Source organism: Dama dama, chromosome 5 (genome assembly GCF_033118175.1).
Source record: "Dama dama isolate Ldn47 chromosome 5, ASM3311817v1, whole genome shotgun sequence".
NCBI lineage: Eukaryota > Metazoa > Chordata > Mammalia > Artiodactyla > Cervidae > Dama > Dama dama.
The window spans coordinates 105,365,698-105,379,050 of record NC_083685.1 but is presented as its reverse complement, the minus strand read 5'-3'; the positions used below and the strand labels follow the sequence as shown (position 1 = coordinate 105,379,050).

The window sequence follows — 13,353 nt, the reverse complement described above, 5'->3', positions numbered from 1 at the left end:
ACTTTCCCATCCACAGGACAGACAGTGACACCACCTTGTAGAGTCAAAATGCTGATTAAACCAGAAGCGCTTTCAAAAAAAAAAAAAACAATTTTCACACAAAAGCAGGACACAAATTCTATTCAAGTTCCCAAAGACCATAGAGCAGGAGACACTGGAACATATGCAGGGATATAAAACAAGGTGCAAAAGTTTCACAGTCCAAAGGTACTGAAATCACACAGATTGTTCCCTTATCACTGCAGTATTCTGGCATATGTGTTTTTAACACAACAATTAAAGGTATTGTTAAAATGAATGCAGTATTATTCATAAGCATTCGCTCTTCTGTTGGTGGAATTTTCCAGCAAAGAATATTGGAGTGGGTTGCCACTTCCTACTCCAGTGGATCTTCCCTTGACCCACGGATCAAACCCTCTTCTCTTGTGTCTCCTGCACTGGCAAGCAGATTTTTCACCACTAGCGACACCTGGGAAGCCACTGTTAAAATGAATGCATCATTATCCATAAGCGCTGACGTGGAATAGTGCCTAGAACTTAAAAGAAGGATGGTGAATATTATTGCTATATCTGAAATTTAGAAACAAAAAATGATGCATAGTATAACGTCTACAAAGTCAAAACATACTGATTTTTCTCTCCCAAATCTGCTCTTTCCCATAATTTTCTTAGGCAAAAATCTTGCAGCAATACTTTTGCTCTTCTCTTTTCCCACATTACATTCCATCAGCAAATTCTGTCCATTTTGCCTTCAGAACAAATCGTGAATCTGACAACCTTTTACCATTTCTATTACCCCCACTTTGATCTAAGACATCATCTCATGCCTGGATTATTCTTACTACTATCTTCTGACTAGTATCTCTGCTCTAGTCTTTGCTCCTCTGTATTCTTAAATTTGTGGCCTAGAGTCAGATACTGACTGCTCAAAACCCTGCAACAACTTCCTGTGACAGAACAAAAGAAAGTAAAGAAGAGGGAGGGAGCCTGTATTATGGCCCGCAAGACCCTTCAGGATCAGATGTATCAAGCCACACCACTTTTGCTCCCATGGAGAATTACCGTCTCCTGACCCAACTGTTAGAGACTGATTGTGTCCTGCCCAAATTCATATTCTGAACCCCTAATCAATGTAACTGTGCTTGTAAACAGGACTTAAAAAGGCAATTAAGGAGAATTTACTGGTGGTTCAGTGGCTAGGACTCAGCACTTTCATTGTTCGAACTTGGGTTCAATTCCTGGTAGAATTAAAATCCTGCAAGCCACACAGTATGGACAAACAAATAAAAATAAAATAAAAAGGTAATGAAGGTTAAATGAAATCATAAAGATGGGGTCCTAATTTAATTGGACTGATGTCCATTCTTAAGAAGAGGAAGAGGTAACAGAGTTCTTTCTCCCTACACACACACAGAGAAAAGGTCACACACAGAGATGGTGACCATCTATAAGCAAGAGACTGTGGTCTCAGAAGAAACCAAACCTGTCAGAACTTTCCAGCCTTAGAACTCTCAGAGAGGATTTCCTTAGTGGTCCAGTGGCTAAGACTTTGCGCTTCCAACACAGGCGGCCCAGGTTCGATCCCTGGTCAGAGAACTGGATCCCACATGCCACAACTAAGAGTTCTTGTGCCTCAACTAAACATCCTGTATGACACAACTAACTATCTCACATGCCACAGTGAAGATTGAAGATCTTGTGTGCCACAACTAAGACCTGACACAGTCAAGACAAAGGAAGAAAGAAAAATTAAAAAAAAAAAAAGAAGTGTACAAAATTCTGCAATGTAAGCCACCTAGTCTGTGGTATTTTGTTATGGCAGCCCTAGCAGATTAATAATACAAGACTAAACATCATTAAGATAACCATGGAGAGGAGCTTTCTTACAAGATGTTTATCAAGTGACTTGGGACAGAGAGCTGGGCTTGCAGCTTATAGAAACAAGTCCTGTTTATAGCAGCTTGCTAGCTGATACTGGTTTGGGTTGCTTTGTTGTGATGTACTACTTAATAGCAAGAATGTGGAAATGGAAACACAAAGCCCCAAAATACCACTAATTGCCAAAAATTTCCTCTACTTACCTAAATGAGCATGATCATTATTCAAAGTGGCTGAGGCTTATTTACAAAAATTTCTTAAATTTCTATTAATCACTCTGTCCCCTTAAAGCATTTTGGATTGTTTCTATTGATAATTACTTAACCTTTCCACTCACGGCTTTTTAAGTCATTAAACTTACATTTCACTTATTTTCATTTAGCATCATATTCTTACTTTTGACGCAGAAATAAACTTCATAAACTTTCAACCCATTCTCTTATCAACCCTTTCACATTATATTTACTAATCTCATAGAAATTGTCTATGTATGTATTATTTTTTAGCAACCCTATATGACATAAAACAAGGCATTTAGTATATGCAAACTACACATAGTTACATGTGACTTGCCTCTTGAAGTGAAGTGAAGTGAAAGCCGCTCAGTCATGTCCAACTCTTTGAGACCCCATGGACTGTACAGTCCATGGAATTCTCCAGGCCAGAATACTGGTATCGGTAGCCTTTTCCTTCTCCAGGGGGTGTTCCCAAACCAGGGACTGAACCCAGGTCTCCTGCATTGCAGGCAGATTCTTTTCTAGCTGAGCCACAAGGGAAGCCCAAGAATACTGGAATGGGTAGCCTATCCCTTCTTCAGCAGATCTTCCCGACCCAGGAATTAAACTGGGGTATCCTGCATTTCAGGCAGATCCTTTACTAACTGAGCTATCAGGGACTTGCCTTTTACTCTGTCATTTTTTTAATAGATTCTATTTTTTAGAGCAGTTTTAGGCTCACAGCAAAGCCAAGAGAAAAGTACAGTTTTTCACATATCCCTACCCCCACACACCCAGAGCTTCCCCTCCTATCTACATTCGACATTTTTGTGGTACATATATGACACTCAATGAACCTACCTGACACATCATAATTACCGAAACCAAAGTTTACCAAAAACCCAAAGTTTACCTCAGGATTAAGTCTTGGTACTGAATATTCTACAAATATGGACAAATATATAATGACATGTATCCACCATTATGGGGTTTCCCAGGTGGCTCAGTGGTAAAGAATCCACCTGCCAATGCAGGAGACATAGGAAATGCAGGTTCGATCCCTGGGTTGGGAAGATCCCCTGGAGGAGGAAATGGCAACCCACTCCAGTATTCTTCTCTGTAAAATCCCATGGACAGAGGAACCTGGCGGGCTGCAGTCCATGGGGTTGTGAAGAGTCAGACATGACTGAGCAACTGAGCATGCACACATGCACATCCACCATTATTAAAGTTTCATACAGAGTAGTTTCACTGCCTTAAAAATCCTCTATTCATCTCTGCCTTCCTCCCTCTCACTATCCCTTTCATCCATCAAATCTTTTAATGTATGTAGCCATTTTAGATTGGCTTCTTTTACTCTGTAATATCTACTAGTGGTTCCTCCATGTGTTTTCATGTCTTAATATATCGCTGCTTTTCAGCACTGAATAATATTCCACTGTATGGATGCACCACAGTATATTCCTAGTATTTTCATAAGTCTGCAATCTTAAAACTATAAATCTTAAATACTCATCATCTCACCTAAGCACAAAAGTTAATTTTCTTAAAATACAAAGATATTTTCAGTTAGTACTGCTGCATATTACAGGCTTTTATGCTGACAGATGATTTTCATATTTTCACTGTTTTTAATACAAAATAAATCACAAGTACACTTAAACAAACCTCTCACTCAGCTTTTTGTACAAATCTGTTTTACCTGATACACTATTTAACACAACCAGTTTTATTTCTTAAGGCAGAAAAAAGATCCGGGGAAAAGTAGAACATATTCACCTAAAAATGTAAATTGACTGTATTTTATATCAGCCAATTGGGGACAACAGAGGATGAGATGGCTGGATGGCATCACCGACTCGATGGACATGGCCTTGGGTAGACTCTGGGAGTTGGTGATGGACAGGGAGGCCTAGCGTGCCGCGATTCATGGGGTCGCAAAGAGTCGGACACAACTGAGCGACTGAACTGAACTGAACTGAATTAGTCTGATACATTCACTATTGTATCCTGATTTTGTCTCTCATCTATAACTATGCTTTTTAAGAACATTCCATCCAAAAGCTGCAAACACTGTGCAGTCCTCTTTGGGGAAGAGTTATGACCCGTTTCAAATGTACATGAAACAGCCTCCAAAACAGATCACATGCTAGGCCACAAAACAAGTCTCAATAAATTTAAGAATACTGAAATCATATCAAGCACCTTTTCAAACCACAACACTATGAGACTTGAAATCAACCACATGAAAAAACTAAAAAAAATAGATATAGAGAAAGTAAACATGCTACTAAGCAACCAATGGGTCAAATGAAGAAATCAAAGAGGAAGTCAAAAAATACCTTACAACAAATGAAAATGGAAACATAATGTTCCAAAATCTACAGAACACATCAAAAGCAGTTCTAAGACGGAAATTCAAGAAACAAGAAAAATCTCAAATAAACCATCTAAGCTTATACCTAAAGGAACTAGAAAAAGAAAAACGAAACCCAATGTTAACAGAAAGAAGGAAATTAATCAAGATTAGAGTAGCAATAAGTGAAATAGCTGCTGCTAAGTCACTTCAGTCATGTCTGACTCAAACCCCACAGACATCAGCCCACCAGGCTCCCCCATCCCTGGGATTCTCCAGGCAAGAACACTGGAGTGGGTTGCCATTTCCTTCTCCAATGCATCAAAGTGAAAAGTGAAAGTGAAGTCACTCAGTCGTGTCCAACTCTTAACAACCCCATAGATCACAGCCCACCAGGCTCCTCCATCCATGGGATTTTCCAGGCAAGAGTACTGGAGTGGGGTACAGGAGAAGGTATTGCCTTCTCCTAAGTGAAACAGAGTCTTAGCAAAATAGAAAAAAAAGATAACCTTAATAAATCTTTAGTCAAACTCAAGAAAAAAAAAGGAGGGTCCAAATAAAATCAGAAATGAAAGAGAAGTTACAACAGATTCCACAGAAAGGCAAACAGTCAAAAGTGACTACTACAAACAATTATACGCCAACAAATTAGGCAATTTATAAGAAAGAGATAAACTCCTAGAAACAATCTTCCAAGACTAAATCAGGAAAAATTAGGAAACTTGAACAGATTACTAGTAGAGAAATTGAGTCAGTAATAAAGAAAGAAAGAAAAAACTTCCAACAAACAAAAGGTCAGAAGCAGAAGACTACCAGGGGGAATTTTACCAAACATTTAAAGAAGAGTTAATACCTATCTTTCTCAAACTACTGTAAAAAATTAAAGAGGAAGGAATACGTTTAAACCCATGAGGCCAGTGTTACTCTGATACCAAAACAAACAAAGACACCACACACAAAATATTAAAATTACAGACCAATATCCCTGATGCACAACAGACGCAAAAATCCCCAACAAAATATGAGCAAACAAAATTCTACAAGACAACAAAAGAATCACGCACAATGCTCAAGTGGGATTTTTCCCAGGGATACAAGGATGGTTCAATATGAGCAAATGTGATATATCATTCAATATACCACATTAACAAAAATCAAGAATAAAAACACATGATCACACAATTCAAAAGATGCAGGAAAACAGGAAAAGCATGACAAAATTCATCCAGTTATGATAAAAAGAAAACCTCTCAACAAAACGGGAACAGAAGAAATCTACCTCAACAAAACAATGGCTATATATGACAAAGTCACAGCTAACATCATCAGTTCGGTTCAGTTGCTCAGTCGTGTGCAACTCTGTGACCCCATGGACTGCAGCACACCAGGCTTCCCTGTCCATCACCAACTCCCGGAGCTTACTCAAACTCATGTCCATTCAGTTGGTGATGCCATCCAACCATCTCATCCTCTCTCGTCCCCTTCTCCTCCCACCTTCAATCTTTCCTAGCATCAGGGTCTTTTCCAATGAGTCAGTTCTTCACATAAGGAGGCCAAAGTATTGGAGCTTTAGCTTCAGTCCTTCCAATGAATATGCAGGACTGATTTCCTTTAATATTGACTGGTTGGATCTCCTTGCTAACATCATACTCGACAGTAAAAACCTAAAGCTTTTCCTCTGAGATCATGAACAAGACAAGAACATCCACTCTCACCATTTTTTCTTTTTTTGGCTGTGCTGTGCAACATGCAGGATCCTAGTTTCCTGATCAGGGATCAAACCTGTGACCCCTGCAGTGGAAGCACAGAGTCTTAACCACTGGACTGCCAGGAAGTCCCTAATTTCACCATTTTTATTCAACACAGTACTGGATGTCCTGGCCACAAATCAGACAAGAAATAAAAGGCATTCAAACTGGAAAAGTAGTAAAACTATAGCTATTTGCAGATGGCACAATACTATCTAGAGAAGACTCTACCACAAAACTATGAGAATAAATGAATTCAGTAAAGTTGCATGACACAAAACTAATATACAGGAATTTGTTGCATTTCTATACACTAACAATGAACTATTAGAAGGAGAAATTCAGGAAACAATCCTACCAAAAAGAATAAAATATCTAGGGATAAATATAACCAAGGAAGTGAAAGACCAGTACTCTAAACACTATCATGGGCTAGAAGAATTAGTATGGTTAAAATTTCACACCATCCAAAGCAGTCTACAGATTCAATTCAATCTCTATCAAAATACCCACAGTGTTCTTCACATGCATGCATGCTCAGTCATGTCCGACTCTTGGTGACTCCATGGACTGTAGCCCACCAGGCTCCTCTGTTCATGGGAACTTCCATGCAAGAATACTTATGTGAGTTGCCATTTCCTACTCCAGGAGATCTTCCCAACCCAGGAATTGAACCCAAGTTTCCTGTGTCTCCTGCACTGCAGGAGATTCTTTACCTGTTGAGCAGTCTAGGACAAATAATCCTAAAGCTTTTATGGAAACACAGAAAATCTCAAAAAACCAAAGCAATCTTGACAAAGAACAACACAAGTTCCCTGACTTCAAACTATATAACAAAGCTACAGTAATCAAAACAGTATGGTACTTACACAAAAACAAACACATATATCAATGGAACAGAATAAAAGCCCAGAAATGAATCAATACTTATATGGTTAATTAATCTATGATAAAGGAGGCAAGAATATACAACGGGAGAAAGACAGTCTCTTCAATAAACAACACTGGGAAAACTGGACAGCTACATGTAAAAGAATGAAACTGGACCATTTTATTACCTCATATACAAAAATAAACTCAAAATGGACTGAAGACTAAAATGCAAAACATGAAACCATAAAACTCCTAGAATAAAACATAGGCAGTATGCACTCTGACATTGGTCTTAGTAATTTTTTTGTTTTAACCTATCTCTTCAGGCAAAGGCAATAAAAGCACGAATAAATGAGTAAGGACATATCCAGCTAAAAAACTGATGCAGAGCAAATGAAGCCATCAACAAAACAAAAAGGTAAGCTACTAGATGGAAGAAGATATTTGCAAATGATATGTTGGATAGGGGTTAATATCCAAAACACATAAAGAACTCATATAACACAATTATTAAAAAATAATAATAATCTGATTAAAAAATGAGCAGAAAACCTGAACATTTTTCCAAAGAAGACATACTGATGGCCAGCAAGCATATGAAAAGACGCTCATCATCACTAATTATCACAGAAATGCAAGTCAAAACCACAATGAGACATCATCTCATACCTGTGAGAATGACTATTATCAAAAAGACAAGAAATAACAAGTATTGGAAAGAATGTGGAGAAAAGAGAACACTTGTGCACTATTGGTGGGAATGTTAAATTGCTACAGCCACTAAAGAAAACAATATGGAGATTCCTTAAAAAATAAAAAACAGAACAGAACCATCATACAATCTAGGAATTCACTTCTGGGTATTTATCCAAAGAAAATAAAAACACTAATTCAAAAATATATATGTACCATAGCAGCATTATATATAATAGCTAAGATACAGAAGCAACCTACGTGTCCATTGACAGATGAATAGATAAAGAAGATATGGAGGCTTCCCTGGGGGCTCAATTGTAAAGAATCTGCCTGTCAATGCAAGAGACACAGATTTGAATCTTGGTCACACACCGAAGAGCAACTAAGCCCATGCACCACAACTCCTGAGCCTGTGCTCTAGAGCCTGTGCTCAGGAGCTATAACTACTGAGCCTATGTGCTGCAACTACTGAAGCCCACACACCCTAGGGCCCATGCTCCACAACAAGAGAAGTCACCACAAAAAGGAGCCTGTGCATCACAACTGGAGAATAGCCTCTACTCTCCACAATTAGAAAAAAGCCCACGCAGCAATAAAGACACAGCACAGCCGTAAATAAATAAAACTTTTTTAAAAAAAGATGTGATTTTATACACACACACACACACACACACAGAGTGGAATACTGTCCAGGCAGAGAAAAAATGAAATCTTGCCCTTTCAGACAACATGCATGAACCTGAGAGAATATCACCCAAAGTGAAATAGATAAAGACAAGTATCTGATGACCTCACTTATTTGTGAGATTAAAAAAAGAAATATAACAAAATACATAGACTCAGAAAACAAACTACTGCTTGCCAGAGGGAAGAGATTTTTGTGATATATAAAAATTGTCAAATCATTATATTATAACCAATGTAATATTTTAAGTCAATTATACTTCAAAATAAATAAAATTAATGAAATGGTAATCAGTTTCTCTAGCATTAAGTATCATCCTCCTCTCCACTCCAGTACGACTACTTAAGAGTCTACTTATTTGAGGCACTTAAATTGTTTCTCTAGCCCATTAAAATTAAATAAGTTTTTTCTTTTGTATAGTTACAACCAGATGTATTTATTATACAAATCAAAACAAGAACACTAATTTATTACCTGCTACCTTAGACCACCATATTCAAAAGAATATGATTCAAAGACAGTACAAATATTGAGATATCTACTTCCCCATTTATGAACTAGTAACTAAACAAGTCAGGATGCCAATGAGAATCTCAAGGAATATCTTCTTTCAACTATACAAAACTAGGTAGAACTTCAGACAGCCAAGGAAGACTTTTGATTGCTTCTAGTTCTGAGACTGAGAACCAACTGTCTGTTTAGCATGATAAACAGACAATTAAAGGTAGGAGGGTAGTCATAAAATGTATTATATCCATATGGAATATTATTCACCCTTAAAAAGGAATTAAATAACAATAACACTACAACATGGATGAATTTTATGCTAAGTGAAAGAAACTCATAAAAGACCATATATTATATGATTTCATTTACATGAAATGTACAGAATAGGCAACTTCATAGAGATCACAGTACTATAGATACCACAGGACATTACTAGAGGCTAGGGGAAAGCCAGAAATAATGAGTACTATAAGGTATGGTCTTCCTTTTGGAATGATGAAAATGTTCTGGGGAATTAGATATGATGATGGTTGTACAATTTATGATTATACTAAGACCACTGAATTCTATACTCTAAAATGGTGGATTTTATGCTACATAAATTACATTTTTTTAAAGGGGCAAGGAGTGTCATTCAAAGTTTATCCTTTACCATAGGTATCAAGAAATTGTATCTCAATTTAATAGTAACTTATTTTTTTTTAAAGGAAAAGTTAGGGAACAAAAAAGAAAATCTCAACACTTAGTGTTTGTTGAATAAATGAATGAATATCCAGCAAAAAGTTTTAAAGTGATAATAAAAATTAAACCACAATAACTCTGAAGTTATTAAAAAATCAGATGAATAGGCAAAACACTCTCTGACATAAATCACAGCAAGATCCTCTATGACCCACCTCCCAGAATACTGGAAATAAAAGCAAAAATAAACAAATGGGACCTAATGAAACTTAAAAGCTTTTGCACAACTAAGGAAACTATAAGCAAGGTGAAAAGACAGCCCTCAGATTGGGAGAAAATAATAGTAAATGAAGAAACAGACAAAGGATTAATCTCAAAAATATACAAGCAACTCCTGCAGCTCAATTCCAGAAAAATAAATGACCCAATCAAAAAATGGGCCAAAGAACTAAACAGACATTTCTCCAAAGAAGACACACAGATGGCTAACAAACACATGAAAAGATGCTCAACATCACTCATTATCAGAGAAATGCAAATCAAAACCACAATGAGGTACCATTACACGCCAGTCAGGATGGCTGCTATCCAAAAGTCTACAAGCAATAAATGCTGGAGAGGGTGTGGAGAAAAGGGAACCCTCTTACACTGTTGGTGGGAATGCAAACTAGTACAGCCGCTATGGAGAACTGTGTGGAGATTTCTTAAAAAACTGGAAATAGAACTGCCATATGACCCAGCAATCCCACTTCTGGGCAAACACACCGAGGAAACCAGATCTGAAAGAGACACGTGCACCCCAATGTTCATCGCAGCACTGTTTATAATAGCCAGGACATGGAAGCAACCTAGATGCCCATCAGCAGACGAATGGATAAGGAAGCTGTGGTACATATACACCATGGAATATTACTCAGCCATTAAAAAGAATTCATTTGAATCAGTTCTAATGAGATGGATGAAACTGGAGCCCATTATACAGAGTGAAGTAAGCCAGAAAGATAAAGACCAATACAGTATACTAACGCATATATATGGAATTTAGAAAGATGGTAATGATAACCCTATATGCAAAACAGAAAAAGAGACACAGATGTACAGAACAGACTTTCGGACTCTGTGGGAGAAGGCAAGGGTGGGATGTTTCGAGAGAACAGCATCGAAACATGTACATTATCAAGTGTGAAACAGATCACCAGCCCAGGTTGGATGCATGAGACAAGTGCTCGGGGCTGGTGCACTGGGAAGACCTAGAGGGATTGGGTGGAGAGAGAGGTGGGAAGGGGGATCGGGATGGGGAATACATGTAAATCCATGGCTGATTCATGTCAATGTATGGCAAAAAACCACTACAATATTGTAAAGTAATTAGCTGCCAACTAATAAAAATAAATGGGGGGGGGGGGGAATCAGATGAGAGTACAAATCATAAATGCTCTATTTTCATTAAAGTTTGCTCACCTTCTCTTCCTCAGATTACTTACTCACAGTAGAAAGAATAGGCAGGCAGATGGTTGCTTAGCTTTAGGTACATCCCCTCCCTTGCTTCAATACTTGAGCAAAATCATGTACCATCTACTAAGGCTTTTAGGCTAAAGGAAAGATTAGCCAGATATTTTTACCCAAAGCAGTTTCTCTTTTTTGTGCGATACAAGGCTAGACTACGTATTTTAGCCTCTTTAAGTGAGCTTCTAACTGAGTTATACAGCCAGTAGAAGCAAAAGCTATGTGTGCTACTCCTAGGCCTGGTCCAATAAAAACCTTCCACATGGAATCCTCCATGCTCTTTCCCTCTTCCTCCAACTCAATGTAGGTATGACAAACTTGGAGCAAAATTGGAAAGGGTCTGTGTCTTCAAAGGACATGTATTAGAAACAATTTAAATTTCATATGGGGAAAGAATTCCTGGGCAGTCCAAGAGTTAGGACTCAACACTGCCAGTACCATGGCCTGAGTTTAACCCCTGGTTTGGGTAATATGGCACAGCAAATAAAATTTCACAAGAACAAAAAATAACATATAACATCTGAACAAAAAATAACATATAACATCTGAGTCATTATATATGTCTTTTATGGTTTGTTTGCTACAGCAACTAACTAGAGTTGCCTTAATTCATACATTAGCTCACAAACATGCATTAAAAATCTCTTAAAAGGCATTCTAAATTATCAAAAGTGTGTTATCCCATGGTGTTAAAGAATAGTTTATGTCTTTGTTATTCTGGATGATTTTCTGAATATTATCTTGGCCATTATTTTCTCCAACCTAACATTTCCAGCAAGTATCTTGACAGAAACTATCTATGGCTTCCCACATTTCATGTTTTGTTTATCTGTACTATGATTGTGAAAATCAATATTATATTTTTAGATATATGAGTTAACCACCAAGATCATATACAAATTAAGAATCTTTTACTCTTTTCTTAAAATACTACTTAGATCAGCACAACAGCATAGTCAATGGACTCAGTTTTCTCAAAGCCTAAGTCACATGAGATGGTATAGTGTATAATTGAAAGTACCTTTAAATGTTGGGAAGAGCCATATCTTCAAAGTCCTGAATGCCATTAAGTAATCAGTAAGGAAATGAAAAGAGAAGTAGAAGGGATGGGAAAGTGGGAAAGAAAGGCCCATCTGGGCAAAGATGGTAGACAACCCCCAAAATCTCAAGTATCATAAAGTTAACCTATACCTATATTGTTGTATCATATCTGAAGATATGAAGAACAATCTTAAACAAGAAAAGATTGTTTCTTGTCTAATAGTTCTCATGTGAATCCAAACTTCAAAATAATCTCAGGAAAAATCCTAAAATCATATCATTTTACTCAAACTAGCCACAAGCTGAGATTAACTTGAAATAAACAAGATTCTATTCATTCTTTCTATCCCAAAACAACAGATAACTAATCTGCCAATTTTTAAGCTGTTAATATTCAATGGGAGAAAAAAATAAATCAAGGTATCAAAAAAATCAAAAAACAAAAAGGAGGAACGGGGGAAAGATAAGAGAAGAATCAAAAGACTAATTCAAAATGTTTCCCTTAGAATAGCTAATGAAGATACTTTACCCTCATTTTAATTGCTCTTTCTTTCCATTCATCTTTCCAAAGAGCAAGAGGATATGATTAAGGCAGGAAGAGCCACCTGCTCTACCTGCTCAAAATCAGAGCTTACCTCCTTAGATTGATGGCCTTTGCCAAGTTTGGAACACCTTTTCCATCTGTTGTCTTCTGCCCCATCAGACTGCTGATAGGCCTATGGGGGGAAGAAAGAGAAACAGACCTGCTAGAACTCCATATCCAACTCATTATTTGCCTTCTCAAAAGGAATCATCAATTCTTACTATTCAAGGAAGGCAGATAATCCAACTGTTACTTGGCCTCGGAAGACGGACATTGGTCTTTCAGAAGCTTTCCTTGAACAATTTAGCATTAAACGTCTCAACAGGTAAGCAAGAATCAAATGCTCGAGAGCAAACAAATCAGACACAACCACATCAAAACAGAAATTAAAACCTCTGCTCTGCCAATTAAGTCCTTCGCCATGTCCCTAACCTTCAACAAAAGATTTTTCAAACAGATATTATATGCCACCTAGAGTCTCTTTGTAGGGAGGATCCATGTTTTCCCTCAGCACATATTCCTATGTTATCATCTTCATGATCAAGAACTACATCCTCATGATCAACCAAAAACAGCAAGTTCAT

The 13,353-nt window shown here is 37.4% G+C and overlaps 1 protein-coding gene across 4 annotated transcripts in view; it reads right to left on the bottom strand.

Annotated features, from left to right (window-relative positions):
* SPAG9 (sperm associated antigen 9) overlaps positions 1-13,353 on the bottom strand; it is a 154,110-nt gene that overhangs the window by 99,865 nt on the left and 40,892 nt on the right. The window lies entirely within an intron of this gene.